Below are 17,588 nucleotides of genomic sequence, written 5' to 3'. Positions count from 1 at the left end.
GGTGCTCCAGTTAAGTTTTTTGGCATCTGGTGAGTGTAGTTTGCTTGGCAAGGTTTAAACAGAAGTAGCTTGACATTGGCTGCTTTCTAGGGCTAAAAGAGAGCAGTGAGCTCAGGTCTTTGCCTATGGTGGGACTAGAATTCAGAGAGACTCCCAGTTTCCAGCCTGGTGTTTTAACTACTACACCAAATGGGTTTCCAATCTTTACTTTATATACCAATTAATGAGGATGCTTATTATATTACTTTTCTCTTTTTCCATGCTGGAAAAAAGAAATATCATTTATTTAGATTTATCATCCCACCAGTTTCATAGGAACCTTTTCCTAAGAAAGAATATTTCGCATTTTACCCAGAGTTTATGTGTATTCTCAATTCTGTTAGCTACATCTTGTTTCCATATCAACCGAATGGGAATAGCAAGTATGCAAATGTAAGCAGTCATTTACCTTGACTAGACAAACACCATTATACCGTCAGGGAACCATTACTCAAAACAGTCACACACTATATATTAGCAAAGTACTATCAACAGTATTTTCAAAGCTCCTTATATACATATATTTGCAGTTTAGTCCTTGTGTTAGTGAATACATAGGAAGAGATTTGGAGGGTGCCTGTAATTTTATAAAGTTTTCTGACTATAGCAGTAAACAAGATCAGAAGTTTTAAAGTGTATGTGTCCTACTTTCTGATTGGGGTCACCGAGATGAACATCTGTCAACATAAATCAGAAAGTGTCAAGAACTAGTAATAAATAACTTGGGTTAAATGGGTTCTCGAAGATGCCTTTGCTTCTAGTAGTAAGGATGACTTAGCAGTTGCTTTCACTACCAGCACTTCCTGTGTTAAATCGCGCTTCAAAAGGTTTGAAATTCCAGAAGAATATTTTTATGTCAATGCAAACGCAGTAGTGAAAGTCAGCAATTTGTCATGTAACTGGTTTAGGCATGTTTAAGGACCTTATCTAAAGAAACTTGTGCATACAAATATGCAATAAAGAGACACAAGAAACTCTAACCTTTCTTAAAAGATGCTAAAGGAGCATCAATAGCTGAAATTGATACTCTAAGCATTCTAATCAAAACCTTGGCGTCACTGAAAGTATATGGTAACAAAACTCAAATTTTCATAGGGGTAGAGCAAAGCTATTAGTGGCAGGGGAGGCTGTGTGTTAATTATTTCTTGAAATAGAAGTAAACTATGAATCCCCGTGCCTTTCTCTCATTGTTCTCCTATCATTGTTCAGGCTTCAACAAGTTGATTCTATTTTCTTTAAACTATAGTTCTTCATTACTTACAGGATAGATGGTTGTAATTTAATGTCGGATTATCTTGATCCAACTTAAATATCTTAACTATTATATTGTTTCACGTGGGGGTGCGTGTGGGCATGCACACAAACCAGAGGTGGGTTCCTACAGGTTCTGACCGGTTCAGCCAAACCAGTAGTAACTTGGGGGCCTGGGTTGCTGGAACCGGCAATGACCCAAGCCTACCATGCCCCCGAACTGGTTCTCTCGGTTCGGCACCACCATCTTGTTTTTAGCTTCTGCGCATGCGCAGAAGCCTTTTTTTAGTGCTGTGCATGTGCGCACAGCGCACATCAAGCACGCACACTGTGCAACCATGAGGAAACCAGCAGTAGCAGCTGCCGGAACCCACTCTGACACAAACACACACATTTACTTAGATGGCAAATGTTTTCATTAGTCCTAATGGTTACTTGGATGGCATATTTCTCTCCCAGATTTAATTTCTATACTTTGTATGCAGAAATCGCAAAACAACCTACACAAAAGAGTCCATGCAATTTCTTAAATGTCATTTTGAGGGTGATCTTTTTGTGTGTGTATGTTATTGTAATGCTGTAACTGAGTGTGAACTGAATGGCAGTCCTTGTCTTTCCTTTCCTTCATTTCCAGCCTAAAAGCCTTATCTAGAACATTACTTCATATAATGTATCCAAAGTAGGATAATTTGAGTCTGCTAATTTATGTCCCGAAGAAGAATTCTAGATTGATTTGTCACCAGATTCTCAGGAGTCTTCTGCTGCTCTTTCAAAATCCATTAATATTAACTAATAAGGTTCATGATTCTAATGAGAATCATGGATTCAAATCGCTTGGGATTATCATGTAAGAACTGCTATTGGTTCAAGAAGCTGTCACTAAATTGGTTAAAAGGCTTTAAAAAGAGCTCCTTTTTCTGCTCCAAAGCTGCGGAAATCCAGATCATCTTGGTAGCAAAGGAACAGAAAAATAACCTTTTTATTTTCATGCCCCAGATTTGTTAGCCCTCTTAGAATGACGAAATAAGCTGAGTGCTAGTAAGGTAAAGTGATCAGCGCTGGAACAAAAATCTTAATTGGTATTGAGCTTGTGATGAAGCCTCCACTAACATTATCCTTTGGCTCTAGAACTTGTTTTGCTTTCCCAACTGTAGCAAAGTCAGCATTTGGGAGGTAACTAAAGAAAAAAGAAAGAATGCCATAGAGAACAACTGATGCCCCTGGTAACTTAAAGCATGTAGCATATTCACCACTCTTGAAGCTTCATAAAGCCTGCCCTCATTACTGTTATTTTGGCACAATGATTCAATGACCTTAGAAAGCACAATAAATGACTAAGTGAGAAGATTCCAAAAGGGAAAGGAAACTTCAAATGGACTAAAGAAGAAATATGCTTACTTCTGAGGTTTCATCTGACTGCCTTTTTCTTCCATGCAAATTTCATCACCACTAGAGCATAAAGGTCTTCCGTCACATGCCTAATTTGAGTCTTAACCCAGCATTTTAAATGCTCAGAGAAAGACACATTTTCTAATGCAAAAATAAAAGCAGCCAGACATGGGGCAGTAGGCCCAGTTGGTCATGAACTGGGAGTTGGCATACAATACTGAGGCAATAAGCAATGTGATTATCTAGTACAATGTTTTTGCAACCTTGGCAACTTTGAGATGTGAAGACTTCGATCAATACAGGTTGGAGAATTCTGAGAATTAAAGTCCAGTTATCTTAAATATGCCAGGGTTGGAAAAAAACCATTATCTGATGTTTCATGAATGTCTTTTTGATGTCTTTTCCTTAAATCCCTTTTGATGCCATGTGTTGTGGTGCGTACTGTTGTTTTTGAACACAAGTCCTTGGACTAATTAAAAAACGGACTCTTATTTCATTTTGTCACAAACACCCATTTTAAAGGTTTAAAACAACTGTTAAGTTCTGTACAGTAAGTGTTCTTTTTTCCTGTTTGCTTTTAGATTTCTCTGGAATTTTTTAAAAGTATTGAAGTTTCTTCGGAACATTTGTATCCAGGAAGCCAGTAAGTGGAAGCAGTTAGCTCAATGCTAATTGTTGTCACAAAATATTGCCTCTTCAGTGATATTAATACAAGTTTGATTTCACTTCTCTATGGATGCCAGTGCTTAGCTTTCTGTGATACACACACACAAACACAAACACACACACACACACACACACACACACACACCTACTGGAACCTGTTCTAGCACTTTTGCACCTGAGTCCTACAATTAGAAATGGAGGATAATTTCATAGCCAGTGTGGCATTCATGCCCATCATGCCTTTGTAACACAATCCTTTGAAAACAAGTTGTTGTCATAGTGTAGGCTAAGGAAACATGGACGTGAGTACCTTAGTGTTGGGGAGGGGGAAGAAAGCAGGCAAAAGTAGCAGAAGGCTAGATGTGCTTGTTCGTGTGTCTATGCATCTTTGTGTCTCTGTGTGATAATCCTTAACTTACAACTGTTCCCTTAGCAACCAAAGTTACAACAGCCCTGAAAAAAATGACTTATCACCAACCTTCACACTTACAACCATCCATTGCAGCATCCCCAAGATCACATAATCAGAATTCAGGTGGTTGGCAATCAGCATGTATTTGTGAAAGTTGCATCATCCCAGAGTCACATAATCACCATTTTAAAACTTTATATATATCTGTGTGTGTGTGTGTGTGTGTGTGTGTGTGTGTGCGCGCGTGTGTGCATGCGTGCATGCTTGCGTGCATGCATGCATGCATGTATATAAACCTGTGCTGTTGCTCTATGCCACCTTGCTTAGCAATGGAAATTCTGGTCTCAATTCTGGTCTTAAGTCGAGGACTACCTATATATCAGAAGAAATAATGTTTAAAAGTTTTAAAGAAATCCTAAACTTATTAGAAACAGAATGGAATAAACGGAAGGCTAGAAATATGAGAAATATTCATTCAGGTGTTGTAGATTTCTCTTTTATGTAAACAGAGGCTTTAACCCTTAGCAAAATTGTCTGGAAATGTATCCTGTCAGAAAAGGTACATAACGATTCTATATATTATTTAGTAATATCAGTGTAATTTTTCAATGAAAAGTATCAGTTTCTACTTTGAATAGCACTAAAATAGCAATATTTCAAGCAAAGTACATCCTCCAGGTGAAGTAGATGCTTAGGAATAAATACCACAGGCTAGGCTGGAAAGCTATGTGGCATTTGATAATATTTCTCCCCTGGATCAGGTCAATAGGCAAATGACTAGTTGAACAAAGACACACTTCTATTACAGTCACTGAGCCAGAATCATCTCTATGACAAAAGTTACACAGCTCAGAGAAGGACACACAACACACTCCCAAGTATTTAAAGTATGGCAAAATAAAATGCTCTATAAATACAAAAAAAATTACTATATTCATTTAAAAAATAAAAACAAAAGTATTACATTATAAAACTACTTTGTGAATAAAATATTTAAATACCAAACAGCTGTACAGCAAAACTGCTAAGTAGACTGCTTTCCTGTGTCTCTGGACTCAGCTATTTAATATTAAAATACTGGTTTATAAGCTGCACCAAAATTAAAATGCTTAAGATATATCCTTATTGATTCGTTAATCAATAATTTTGTGACACTTACAAATTAGTGCCAATATTTAAATTCCATACAATTTTAAGTAATACACTCAATCATCTTTATCTCACTAAATTTTGAGGATCCTCTTTATAATATAACAATTACATATTAGCACACTGCTAAACAAAAATTTTCTACTTGTCAGGTGATTTTAAAATCTTTACTGGCAAGTGCTATAGATATTTTACCCATAGTCTGGTGTTCTTTCACATGCAAATTAAACCAACCAAAAGGTTGCTTATCCATAGTATTAAATTTACCTCCTTCAACAGAGATCTCCTTGCCATTTCATCATCGAAACAAAAATCCTTCATTCCATGAAATGTTGACCATTTCCAAAATGTATATCATATGAACAAAATCCACAGAACAAGTTTTGGTAAATTGCAAGATTTCAGACAGCTTTTCTTCTGAATCTGAAATATACGTAAAATAATCTGATGATGAGTCTGCATTCATTTCTGACTCCATCAAATTAATAGTATCTAAAACAATACAAATGTGAACAAATGAGTATGCAAAGTAGACTTTAACTCGTTTGCAAAAGACCTTACAATCCTTAAAATTCTGTCATTGTCCAATACTCTTAATATATCACTGAGTCATAGATGTAAGCTTTTCAAAACTGCCATCATTGAAATATGGTCTGAATGGTTTCTACATGCTTGGTTAAATTAATCCACAGGTCTTTTACCCCTTTCCACCTCACACTGATCTTGCTGTCAAGATACATCACATTGCTCAGAGTAAGGTTCTACATTTAGGCAACAAAAAAGAAATGCACAGGTACAGTATAGGTGGTACCTTGCTCAACAGTAGTAACTGTCAGAGGGATCTTTGAGTCCTAGTGGACAACCATTTAAATATGAGCCAGCAGTGTGCAGCAGCTGCCAAAAAAGCCAACACAGTTCTAGGCTGCATCAACAGAGGGATAGAATCAAGATCACGTGAAGTGTTAATACCACTTTATAATGCCTTGGTAAGGCCACACTTGGAATGCTGCATTCAGTTTTGGTCGCCACGATGTAGAAAAGATGTAGAGACTCTAGAAAGAGTGCAGAGAAGAGCAACAAAGATGATTAGGGGACTGGAGACTAAAACATATGAAAAACGGTTGCAGGAACTGGGTATGTCTAGTTTAATAGAAAGAAGGACTAGGGGAGACATGATAGCAGTGTTCCAATATCTCAGGGGTTGCCACAAAGAAGAGGGAGTCAAACTATTCTCCAAAGCACCTGAGGGTAGAACAAGAAGCAATGGGTGGAAACTAATCAAGGAGAGAAGAACTGAGGAGAAACTTCCTGACAGTTAGAACAATTAATCAATGGAACAGCTTGCCTCCAGAAGTTGTGAATGCCCCAACACTGGAAGTCTTTAAGAAGATGTTGGATAGCCATTTGTCTGAAACGGTATAGGGTTTCCTGCCTAGGCAGAGGGTTGGACTAGAAGACCTCCATGGTCCCTTCCAACTCTGCTATTGTATTGTATTGCTCTCTGGTTGGTATGAAAATGTTCTATTATTTGGTCTTTCTGCTTCTTGATGCTTTTTATATGCAGTTGCACCCTGATATTTGACAATTGATACTTTCCCTAGTGGAACATCGCCAGGATATTTCTCTCTCAACTTTTTCTGACTACATGGTACATTAGATGTGTGGAACTTGAACATTTTTAGATTCTTATTATATATAAACATTAATTGATTAATGCATAAACATAATCTATTTCGGTGGGTTTTATTTAAGATGTTTACATCTTCCAATGCATATGAAACATTATGTGGTAAAATATGCTCAGCATGTTTATGCCAGAAGTTCCACCATAAATGAGATGACAGGATGAACGAGGTGAAATGAGATGAATTTACTTTGCAGCCTGATGTATAGTGCTAAATCTATATCTGAACTGCATGCAGATTTTTAGCTAATATGCATGACAAGAAAAGATACCATGAAAATAGACATACAAATTCTTCTCCCAGTTTACATCTTTCATGAAACTATCATAACGATGAACTCTGATTTTTCAGGATTTCTAATTACATATACAGTTTCATTCAGATTCAAACAAATTCTAGTAATCTCTAGTAAACATCTCTTTTTGATGTGCTCGAAATAGTTAAGCTGAAAACAGACAAAAGGGATTTATATGTAAGGACATATGGAACAGTCTTTTTCAATTGATCCAATAAGAGATCATGATGAAAAAGACCCTTTATTTCAATTTCATGTACTTCATATACTGCATAATGCTAGTGGTTACAGTATTAGAAATTTTTCCACCTTGTGACTCAACTGCTAGCCTACTGCGTCACTATTGCAAACATTATAAAACATTGATTGGGTAAGTTAATAGTGAATAATATTGTGAAGCCTTTGGAGGGGGCATTATTACAATTTTTATACGGGGGCTTTTGAGACCTGAAAATCATTTTAAGGATTCTTTCAGGACAAAAAAGATTAAAAAGGTATATCGGAATATATCTCCGTTTGTAACTCCCATGTGCAGTCCTCCCTTTAATAAGCTACTTTTGCTATGGTGCATGATGGAAAGGGAGAAATAGAGGTTTCCAAATAATGCTCGAGATAACACAATATGTGTTGAACCACTTTTTCAGTTGAGCATCTAGATGAAAATTAGACCTGTGCAATCCTTGCTCCATTTTGAAAATACCAATCCAGCACTGTTTTGATCATTAAGGCCACAAATTCTTTAGAATCATGATATTTTATTTATTTATTTACGGGACTTATATGTCCGCCTAGGTCATACAATGTCATAGGCAGCTCACAACAATATTTTCATTGCTTTAGATAATAGGAAGCTGACTATATCTGATATCAGGTCACACTGTGAAACTCCACAACTCCATCTGATTGGGAAAAGAGAAACCTCTTAAGTGGCTGCTCCAAGGCCATATAATTCCTTCCAAGTAAGCCTATGTCATTCTATCATTTATTTATTGCTCTTTATTTCTCACTGAGCTCCAAGGACTCCAAGTGGCTCTCATTTCCTCATTAATAGCTTTCCAGGATTAACAAAGGACTTCCTTTTTAGGAATGCTTTTAGTGTATAGTAAACTGCTTGTTAAAATATTTAATTGTGGTTCCTCAACCATTTGTTGGCTTATATTTCATGGTTTTATTCATGTTCTAAGTTCTCTAGAGCTCTACAGAGGTTAGGCGAGATATAAATGTTTGTAATAAAAATCAATCAACAAATGCCACACATGGCTTTGATTTGAAAAGGAATCTCCTGCCATAACAACAGAAAGAAACTCTATTCCTAAAACTATAGAAACTTTGCTGGGGCAAAACTCACTTAACAAATGTTTCACTTAACAACAAAAATGTTGGGTTCAATTGTGGTCATTAAGATGAAGACTACATGTATATTGAATAAATGTATTATGTGCACTGAATAGAATAATTTTGATTACATTGACAATGAACAACTAGCCTACTGCATTTATTTACAGGAAACTTCAAACTTAAAAATAAGGAACTTATTATCTATCTAATTTTAGCAGCTAAAATAATAATTGTCCAACATTGGAAATCTCTGAATAACATAATAATTGAGATGTGAATTAATAAGACATATTCAATTGCTATAACAGAAAACAAATACAGACAAAATTAAAATAGCAAAGTAGCAGAGGCAGGAATCACAAGTTAATTCCTCTAAACTGATTTTATGGCTTACCTCAGTAGATATACCTTATAATATAATATTTTACACATATAGTACATTTCTGCATGTGCAGTATTTGTCTGTTTACATTTTAATAGTTTTGTCACGTTCCGGCATTCACGTTGAATACATACAGAGAGTCAGTTTGTTTGGTGGGAAACTTTATTTATATCTAATATTATGTGATAACCAGCACTAAATGACTATGATACAAAGATAAGCAAATCCAAGTCAGTTCTAACCAAGTTAACACTATCACTCATATATCCCATTTCCACCCACAACTCCACCCAGATGACACCCAATCACCAGCACCAATCACTATGACCCACAGCCACCCTCCACCACACCCCAACTCAGTGTCATCATAGCCTCCTTCCTGTTCAGCTGCAGGTTACATCAGAGTAGGCAATTGCACCCAAGTAGAAGAGTTACTTCTGAGTAGGCAGGTGCACCCAAGTGGAAGAGTTACTGCAGAGTAGGCAGTTGCACCCAAGTAGAAGAGTTATTTCTGAGTAGGTAGGTTCACCTGAGTAGAAGAGTTATATCAGAGTAGGCTCGGAAGTTTAGCTGTTGTCCAGGAGGCACGCTTGCAGAGTAGTGAGGCAAGCCATGCAGAGTCGCATGCAGCTACAAGCTCCGCTGACATCAGAGAGTCAATGCAGTAGCGTGGTGGCATGTAAGCATGGCCGAGAGGGTGTGGCGATGGACGAGCTCCCCCCTGAATGGCAGCCCAAGGGCTGACAAGTTATTTGTATTTTACATATTTTCTTCTTTCTGTATCTTGAATTTATGTTAATTTAATTACTCAATGTTTTTTAGACATAGTTCAATAAAAACATGTGATACTCCATTTTCATTTAATGTTCATCCTGCTCCCACCATGTACCCATACATGGCTTGCTATTTGAAAGCCAAATGATGCTCTCAGTCTCCAGGTTTCACACATGACATTAATACATTAAAACATATTTATAAATCATTTAGAAATCATGGAAATGATTAGATTGCTTTGAATCTTGGTATTATTCATGTCATTTGTCCTGTTACAAGTCTATGTCAGATTTCCTAATTCTATTGATTTCAACATCCCAGAATTCTCACAAATGGCAAAGTTGGCTAGGAAATCCTGAGAGTTGAAATCCAAACACCTGGAGAATTCCAAGACTTGATAATAGTTGCAATTAGTTCTCATTTTATAACTGTGTTAAATCAACCTTTGTTCACTATGGTGACCCTGTCACAAATTCATGCTACCCCCAAATCTTTGTAAGTCATTTGACACTTCTTGCAACCACCTAACAGAGATATCTTTATGATTTTGATGAAAAATTTAAAAATATATAGGTACATAGAACAGTTTTCTAATATAGAAAATAGGTATATGTCTTTCTGCATGTGTGTATTCATATTCCTTAAAAATAGGAGTGGGTTGCTGATCATTTTGCTACTAGTTCGTAAACCGCATGCATACCAGATGCATGCTATGCACATGTAAATTGTTCTTCGTGCATGCACAGAACAATTTACAGTGAACTGCGCACACGCAGTCACTAAAAACTGAAATAGTGGCAGCTCAGTGGCAGTGAGGGAACTGGTTCGAGCGCATGGCAGGCCTAGGTCGCTCCTGGTTCTGCGACCCAGCCTGAATTCCACTACCAGTTCTGCCAAAACGAGCCAAACTGAGAACAACCCACCTCTGCGTAGAAAGGGTTTAAAACCAGGCAGCCTGAGGTGCATCTTGCTAAGGAATTTATCTTGAAACTAAAGGATTAACAACACGTTGAAATAGTTGCATAAGGCAGAAAGAAAAGTAATTTCTCACACAGAAAACAATGATTGCTGTTTGTTACTGAATTAGTTCAAACATTTTGTAATAGACATATTCATGATTGCCAGGATAATGTAATATAGTAATGAATCCGGTTATTGTATATTTAATTATACTGATGCATTTATTTATAAATACCTTCCAGCGTTATGGAAGGATCACTGCCTCTAATAACAAATGTATGTGATGCATGCTAATGAATTGGATAAGCAAGAAAGAAAAAGTATGTTATCAACAAAGGGCTGCATATTGATTACAGATTTTTGAAAAACGATAAAGCAGCAGAAGTTACCTTGTCCATTGAGGATGTTTACATTCTGTTAACTGGAATGAAAACCCAGAAAAATGTGATGGAGGTTGCCATGCCTTCTTGGGCTCCTCCTGAATAGTGCTAAGTAATTGATTGACATCCGAAATAGGAACATTCCTGAGAGGAAGAGAGAATGCACTGCAAAAAATTTATTGTCATCCCCATTTATAAACATACCTAAGATACAGTTTATCATCCAGTATATGGAATGCAGGAAATCCTTCTTTCTAAAAATAAACATTTACCAATATAATGTCAGAGAATATTAATGCATGCTATATGTACAATTCTTGACCTTTCTCATACGCAAACAATAAGAAAAGTGAAAAGCCTGAGCTACCGCATCATTACCCCGCTCCCATATCTCCAGCTGGCATCCTTTACTTTTTAAAACATTACTCAAGAGATGTCTAATGGGCTGCTTGACAGGATGTCAATTTATTCTTTTCAGAAGAAAAATTGTCCACTTGTGTACAGTTGAGCAACATGAAACACACCTGGCCCATGTTCTTCAAGAAAGATGCCTTGCAGACGTAAAAATGGCGCATTTCATCATTTTCTACTTTTTTCACATAATCATGATTTCCTTCACCTTGCTGTTCCTTGTCTTCCATCAAGAATTTAAAAAGAAACACTAACAACAGTTATAAATCACACTAAGGAATTTCTAAATTCTTTGATTTTTGCTACTAAGATGTCTCTTGGATGCCATATAACCTTTTCCAGGTTTCTGTCAAGCATTAATTTTATTTCTTTATTTTCATTGGATTCTTTTCCACCTTCTTAATAACATTCCATTAGTATTTCTGGATTATAAAAGGCCTACTTGTAAAGAAATAGTATCATTAGTATCATTAGAACCATCAGGTTATAATAAGGGATAGAATAAAGGGGGCTTGTAAGATTTCTATAGCCAATGGAATATAATAGTTGCCTCATCCTGGCAATGCTAAAATAAGGAGTGAAGCATTTCCAATTAGAATTTAAGATTTCTGCTTATAAATCAAAGCTAAGGGGAATGATTGGTACAAAGAGAGAAAAACGCATATAGGCATGGAAGTTTCAAGGATTGCAAAAACAGAACATTTCTTTGTCATACAAATAAGCTCAAAATATTGATCAGGGTTGGAGCATCTGGTATTTTCAGACTTTTCAATCAAAAAGTTCTTAACGATAGTTAAAAAGCAATTTCTGAAAATAATTAGAAAAGGAAATGTGCAAACTGGTGTTCTTTTAAAAGCATTGATTATGGTTTGAGCAAGGTGGCTATTCCATCATCTCCCAGAGTTTTAAACTGCTGTCTTGCAGTCTCCTGGTGAGGATCAACTGTTTAGAACCCTTCTGGGCAACCTCAAGTCCTCTCCTTGTCCAGAGAGGAATTACTAAGAGCCAGCCTATTCACCAGATTTCTTTCCACTGTCAGTTCTCAGCATCACTTTAATGGAGTTATCTTCAGTTCATCACATCTTCCCCAGAAATCCAATGTTAGTTGCACTTTCCCCATAACTTTTAGATTCAACTTTGAGTCAAATGAGACAGGTTTGTTTCAATTCAAATGTAAGCAGGCTATTTCCAAACCAACTAATTTGGGGTCCAAATGTTATAGTTGAAGCATACCCTTATTTTCATCTTGCAATTCCTTTTAATGAACAAATCCATACAAGTTATTATAATAATGTTTTTGGTTTTATATGATAAAGTTGTTATCCACCCAAATTTGATATCTGGGTAAAGACCATTTTAGCCTTTGATGGACCATTTCATGAACAGATCACAGACCAAATACTTTGTATCTTGAGAGCCAAAATGGTAACATTATCAAAACAGAAAATTTCTACACTATATTGTAAATACTTATACTCCCTAGGGATATGACAAAAATGCAGTTATTCATGCATTTATGAATTGGATTGACTTGAATATATTTTATGTGAAAAATCTTGTTAATGTTCAGTTGGCTGAACATAAATATTTATAATCATTATATGCTGATTTTATCACAGCATATTTAAAAATAGTAGTTTACAAAAAAAAAAATAGATTCCTTCAGTTGTGTTTTATATTATATTTTATATAGTCAAAATTTATGTTGCTTTGCAATTTGAATGGGTCATTAAGAATATCTACCACTTTTGATGAAATGACTGATAATTAACAACCAAGCTTTATATAGGTATAAAATGTTGGCAGATAAATTCAGCCAAATATTCATCAGCAATGTGGATTTTTATATATGGGTAATAGTATTTTTAAAATGTATTTTAAGTTAAACATAGTCCCACCATTTACAAGAGACTCATAGTTTTATCATCTTGCCATCCATGTTTTTTATGTATCTAAACCATTGTATCTCTCAAAAATATTAGGAGCACACAAAGATGTGAATAACAGATGAAGAATGAAAAAAAAATGCTAAGATGTATTTCAGTCCAGAAGAAATCAGAAAAGACTGCATCAGTTGACTGATCATTACTTATTATTCATTCCCATCTCAAGGAACAGCTGCTTTTTGCTCTTAGCTGATGATCGTGAATCACAGGAGGAAACAACAACCAGACGAGACAGAATTTTCAATAATTTTACAGAAGCAAATCCTAATAAAATAATTGGGAAGTGAAATAATAGAATTAGGATTTAGAAACATGAGAAATAATCAGGATTGTTAATGAGTTGTGTACATTATGAAAAAAATATTTTGCACATTTCTGGGCAATCAAATCCAATGTCTATATCATGGATGTTTGAAGAAAGGGTAACATTCTTCATTATGGCAGCTAATCTTTGTTTCATTATCTCCATGAACCATGCATAGAAAGTAATATCTAATATGCAGGCAACATATGTAGAGCCACACACAAGTGACTGAAACTGACAGCACAAGAAGAGCATTCCTACAGTATTCCATGCCACAGATCCATCAAGATACATTCTAGAATTGCACAACTGTTGGAAAGATAATGACTGCCCTCCTCTACTACTGCTGCTTAAAATTCTGAAGGCAGAAAACATGCATAGACAGTAAAGAGCCTCTTCCATGGATATGTCCAGTTCACCTCTGAAACTCTCTGACCTGGTGGCTGTCATATCAGATGCCAACAAATTCCATGTGTTGATAGGTTGTGTCAGTAAATTAGTTTATTTAATTTTGAATTTTTCCACATTTAATTTTAATGATTGATTCCAAGTAGTAACATAGTGGGGAAAGGGAAATAAGTCCCATTCAACATTTCCTATAAGATGTGTAATGTTATATTTTTATATCATAATCCTTTGTATCATACCCTGACCTTCCTTTATCCAAAGCACAAAGCTTTATGCACTGTGTATATTGTTCATATGGACCTGTTCAAGGTTCCTAATCACTTTCTTTGTAGTTTTGGGAGAGATGTGTATGTAAATTTTCCAGTTTTACAATGCCCTTTCTCAACAGGATGACTAGAATGGTGTATAATATTTCAAGTGAGGTCTTACTGTGGATTTGAATAAGGGTATTATTTCATTAGTGATTTTATTTTCAATCTTCTTTCTAATGATACCAAGCATTGAATGCGCATTTTTTACAACAGCTATACACATTCATCAACTTCTCTATTGTGATCCCTTTCCTGATCAATCATTGCAAGTTCAGGCCACATTAATATAAAGCCCATTTGTACTTGCTTGTATTGAAAGGCACTGGCCATTTTGATGCTAATTCACCAGAGTGGATAACGTTTTTTTGAGATCTCTGCAATCTGTTTAACTTTACGTACTGTTCAGACTTTGGTATCATCAACAAATCATACCATATCACTGCTTATCTTTAAATCCAGACTGTTTATAAACAAATTAAAAACAGAATACTCCACACACTAATTCTGAGACAGCCAATTTTATGAGCCATTTAGTTCTATTCTGTTTTATGTTTTTAGACACTTTACAGTTCATGAGAATATGTAAACGTGTACACCCCCCCTCCAGCTATTAAGTGTAATGTCAAGCTTAAACAAATCAAAGAGGAGGATAATTACTAAGGATGCTGCACACAGAAGAACAGCTGTGCTCAAGTGGGAATGGGAGCTTCCTATATTTATAAGAAGCCTGGGTACAATTCAGCACAGGAACATGCCAATATAATCGAACCATTCATATACTGGCCAGACCCACTCATAAACCTCAATTCCTTCTTATCCTAACAATGAGATCTGCTTCTCCAATGGATCCTGTTAAAATGTCTTTGAACTTTTAATACTGATGAAAACTGTAGACATGCCCAATTTCATGAAGCATAGAAATTAGCAGTTGAACAGTAAAGCATTGATTTAGTCAAAGTTGAGCTGAAATCAAGGAGTTTAGGAGTCAAACTCAACCCAACCTGAAACACATGAAAACAGCCTACAATAGAAAAGTTTACTCCAGCACCTCATTATAATTCAGAAAAGCTTAAATATTCATGCATTATGTGTCCACTTAAACACAACTCATGCCAATTAGTGTTTGTTATGGAGCAGATGTTTCAAAGTCACATGCTACTTATAAGCTTACAAGGTTCACTTGTAAGCTATGAGCAGTGATGGGTTCCGGATCCCGTTCCAACCGGTACGACGGCTTCCACATGGACGCGTGAAACACCCGCATGCGTCTCAGCACCGCCGCAAGCCTCCGTGATGCTCCAGCTGCTCAGTGGAGCATCGCACATGTGCTGTATGTGCCATGCATGTGTGCGGAAGCCCCGAAGACTTAAAAGACAGGTAAGGAGCTTGGGCCAATTAGTGGGTGGGCCCTCCAGAGCACTGTACTGGAACTGTATCTGGTGCTCCAGGAAGCATATGTACCGTGGCGAACCACCTGCAACCCACTACTGGCTATGAGCTATTCTATGCAATTTTTCCTTCGGTCTTTTGATTGCATATATGAAATGACAAAACTATTGTGGGCTAGGCAATTTGCTACCCTGTTTACCCTGAAAATTGTTTTATTATATCTACCTAAAATACCTTAGAATCATCTGAATACAAATGGCAAAAAATAGGTGAAGACAATATTTCTGAGACAAACATATTGAGTCCTTCAACTATAGACATTCTCCAAACCGTTCTCTATAAGGATCTCTGTAGAGAAGGAGATCCACAATATCCTACTCCTCTGGATTTTCTCCCAGGGAACACAGTATTGTCTTCTTAATGTCTTCATTGTAAAGGACCCAAACCAAAAGTCATCAGACTTCTTTTAGTCTTTCATAATGGCTGAGCTTTTTTTTCAATGCATGACAAAATAATGTATATAAAAGTATGATGGAGAAATACTGTATATACTGGATAAAATCCCTGTGATTAAGATGAATGTCTTAACAAAGATGGAAGGAAAAGAAAGAGGAGGTTTAGGTTTACCAGATTTGAAATTGACACTTCTATATTCCTGCTGTTTGGTTTGGATGAAAGAGTGGTTGACTCTCCAAAAGAAGAGATTATTTGAATTAGAGGGACATGAATAAGATTTGGATGGGACACCTTCTGATAATGTGAGATGGTTAAAATAAATATTGATTTTTAAGAAGCATTCTATTAGGCATACAGAGGTATGATGGCTCAGTAGTTAAAGATGCTGATCTTATCACCTGGAATCAGTGACGTGCGGTGAGGTTTATGACTGATGAGGCTGGTGACATCATCAAACCACGTGGTTGCTCCGATCGCACGGGCGCAGCCCAAACGGAGAAGTTTCTTTTCTCAGAAATGTCAGAAAGAGGCAGGCAGGCTGCCGCAGCTCCACTGAAAAGACATTTCTGAGAAGAGAAACTTCTCCTTTCTCCTCCTCCCCCCCCCCCTTCTAGCACTGATGATGTTACCGTGTTTCCCCGAAATTTTGGGGCTGCCGGGCGGCTGCTCCCTTGTGAACTGGCTCCCGAAGAGCCGGGCACAGCCTCAGGGGCGAAGCAGCCATGAGGTAACCATGCTCACGAGCAGCCGCCCGGCAAATCCCCTCTCCAGCTGGGAAAAGCGCCATTCACTGACCTAGGGGGTATCCCTAAGGTGCCAAGCCATGTGGTTGTCTGCCCGCCCCCCCAGCTCCTGCGGCTTGGCACATTCGGGATACCCCCTAGGTCAGTGCATGGAGCTCTGCCCGGCTGGAGAAGGGGGTTGCGCGAGCGCCTGTTTCGCCCGCAGCTTCACCAAGCCCTTGCGCAGCTCTCCCAGGCCACCACCGCCGGCCGCCGACCTCTGGCCGTTGCTGCCTGCCGCCGACCGCCGCCAACCCACTCCGAGCATAACTTTCAAACTCCAAAACTCGGGGCCGAGTCTTCCAGCATCGGCCACTCTAGGAGTGCTCTCTATGGTGGGCCGGCTGCTGGAAGACTCTGTCCGGAAAACTCTCTGTCCGGCAGCCGGCCCACCATAGAGAGCACTCCTAGAGCGGCCGATGCTGGAAGACTCGGCCCCGAGTTTTGGAGTTTGAAAGTTATGCTCGGAGCGGGGCGGCGGCAGTGGGTGGCGGGCAGCAACGGCCAATGGTTGGCGGCTGGCGGTGGTGGCCTGGGAGAGCTGCACAAAGGCTTGGTGAAGCTGCGGGCGAAACAGGCGCTCGCGCAACCCCCTTCTCCAGCCGGGCAGAGCTCCATGCACTGACCTAGGGGGTATCCCGAATGTGCCAAGCCGCAGGAGCTGGGGGGGGGGCGGGCAGAGCACCACATGGCTTGGCACCTTAGGGATACCCCCTAGGTCAGTGAATGACGCTTTTCCCGGCTGGAAAGGGGATTTGCTGGGTGGCTGCTCGTGAGCATAGTTACCTCATACCTGCTTCACCCCTGAGGCTGTGCCCGGCTCTTCAGGAGCCAGTTCACAAGAGAGCAGCCACCCGGCAA

The 17,588-nt window shown here is 38.0% G+C and overlaps 1 long non-coding RNA gene across 1 annotated transcript in view; it reads right to left on the bottom strand.

Annotated features, from left to right (window-relative positions):
* The window catches only part of LOC309393874, a 39,702-nt gene extending 30,849 nt beyond the window's left edge, over positions 1 to 8,853 (bottom strand). Inside the window, exons 1-2 of the long non-coding RNA XR_014175649.1 lie at positions 8,619 to 8,853; positions 5,174 to 5,329 (exon numbers count right to left, since the gene is read on the bottom strand). This is a non-coding gene — a long non-coding RNA (uncharacterized lncRNA). The remainder of the gene's footprint in view (positions 1 to 5,173; positions 5,330 to 8,618) is intronic.
* Between the last annotated feature and the right edge of the window lie 8,735 nt (positions 8,854 to 17,588).

The sequence above is a fragment of the Natrix helvetica genome (genome assembly GCF_964273705.1).
Source record: "Natrix helvetica genome assembly, chromosome: 5".
Classification (NCBI taxonomy): domain Eukaryota; kingdom Metazoa; phylum Chordata; class Lepidosauria; order Squamata; family Natricidae; genus Natrix; species Natrix helvetica.
The sequence above is the reverse complement of the archived record's forward strand: the minus strand, read 5'-3'. Positions and strand labels throughout refer to the sequence as shown.